The sequence below is a fragment of the Asparagus officinalis genome, chromosome 5 (genome assembly GCF_001876935.1).
Source record: "Asparagus officinalis chromosome 5, Aspof.V1, whole genome shotgun sequence".
NCBI lineage: Eukaryota > Viridiplantae > Streptophyta > Magnoliopsida > Asparagales > Asparagaceae > Asparagus > Asparagus officinalis.
Window position 1 is genome coordinate 1,048,506 of NC_033798.1, and position 2,229 is coordinate 1,050,734.

Sequence of the window (2,229 nt, forward strand, 5' to 3'; positions counted from 1 at the left end):
CGTCTCCGCTCCCCACTCTCGGGGAGAAATCCACTATCACAACCGGGTTTTCTACGTTCACCCGAATAATGTTTACACCTCACACTAGGTTTTCTAGCTAACCGAAAACTTTACAATCACCACTCTTGCAATCTTACTCTACACCCTCTCAAGTGTTGAACTAGACGTGTCTCCCTCAAGTGCTCGGTTACAACCTCTTCCTAGGTTCGTCAACCGATGCCACTCCTCTTGGGACGATCCCCAGCTCTCGCCACACACTTCTCTCGGTGTACAAGTGTATTACAAAGTGAATCTCACAATAAGGCTCAATACAATAAATGTTTGTTCTCTACTATGGATGAGAACACAATGAAAGCTCACACTCAATTGTTACAACTCTCATCAACCCAAAATATATTATGAACGTAAATACAATAAGCTCAAGTGGGTGTGTGTAACAATGAGATAAAATCAAATCTAAATCAAATAGCAAACTAGCAATAATAAGAATATGAAAATCAATAATAAAATTGCTAGAGAAAAGAGTTAGAAAACTTCTCAATAGATCAAGAGGTAGAAGGAGAATAGTTGGATGCCCAAACACCAATAGATGATCTCCTCAAGCTCTTGTGAAATTGATTTCTCAAACTTCCAAATGCTTAAAATCTTCTTAAACACACTTAAACCAAACTAAAACCCTTGTTAAAACTCTTTTAAACTTGGTTAAAAACTCTCTTAGATGATAGAAAATAGTTATGGCAAAGGGGTATATATAGGCTTGAAGAAACCAACCCCAAAAACCCCAAAAAACCATTAAAAAACAAAAAGATGGAGATTGGAGCCCAAACAAGAAGATGATCTCCTCCACTTGTGAAAACAATCTTCAAACCAAACAAACACTAAAACACACTTAAACCCTTGTTTAAAACTCTTTAAACTTGTTTAAAACATTTCTTGAGTACCCTTAGAAGTATGATGGCATGGAGTATATATAGGCTCATGAAACAAGCCCAAAAACCCAAGAAAACCAAGCAAAAAGACAAAATAATGGATATATCAAAATCTGAAAAATATATCCGTTGTGCTATAGTAACCACGTCCAGAGAGTTGGGCGGTCGACCGTACCGGTCGACCGCGGGTACTATAGCACTATGTATCAACTTTGTAAAATCAATTAAAAATAGTAAAACAGCTCAAAAAAATATGAAATTTTGTGGGAAGGTTCTAAACATGTAGAATAACATGTTAGAGAAAGAATTCCTGAAAAATCATTTCCCAGTTGAGATAAATAAATGTTTGAACACAGATTTACAGTTTCTGAAAAACTGCTGACATACACGATTTTGTAAAATCAATTGGGCACAGTAAATCAACTCCAAAAATAGTAAAATTTTGAGAAAAGTTTCTAAACATTCATATAAACATGTAAAAGAATCAATTCCAAACTTGATAAAACTTTGCAAAATGTTTATAAACATGAAAAAAAACATGTTACAAAAAAAATTTCAATTTTCATTTCTCAATTGTGAAAACTCATTATTTTGTAAAAACATGCATGAATATGAATTTGTTAAGAACATGTTTTTGACAAAAAGAGTTTAAACGCATATTGAAACTTTATGAAATATCTTCATAAACATTATAACACATGAATATAAAGTAAACATGGTCAATAAAACAATATCACAAAGTTTTCTCAAAATAGCTCATTTTGTGAGAAAATCCAATATTGTGTGTGTATATGATATTGAGCTTAGAGTACTTGATCTTGATCTTTCATTGTAGCTCAACTTGGTACACATGCGGATGAAGCTTGAACTTGATCTTTAACTATGAATTGCAAGGTTTCAACCCGACATTCCACCAACCTCCATTTGATATGATCGTTGAAGCTCTATTCCATCCATCCTCCAACCACGTTGCTTGTCTACAATATATAGAAAAATACAAATACTAGACAAACAACATTAGTGGTAAATTGTTTGTTAAACATCATCAAAATAAGAAGACCAACAAAATTGATGTAGCAAAAGAATACAAACAGTTCAAACAGTTTACGAAGCGTTCAAACAGTTTACGAAGTATCTTGTTTGGAAAATTGAAAAAGCACGGAGAGTTAGTTCAAATATCAAGGAGAACTTTTTATTTTTTTATATTTTTTATTTCAAATTTAATAAGAAGAACTTTTGCAGAAACTTGACAAGTGGCACTTATAAGGAGAGATTAATAAGCACTTGCCACTTGGCGTTT

At 33.2% G+C, this 2,229-nt stretch overlaps 1 protein-coding gene across 1 annotated transcript in view; it reads left to right on the top strand.

Annotated features, from left to right (window-relative positions):
* Positions 1-2,229, top strand: part of LOC109843976 — a 6,241-nt gene that overhangs the window by 2,304 nt on the left and 1,708 nt on the right. The gene's annotated exons all lie outside the window — the stretch shown is intronic.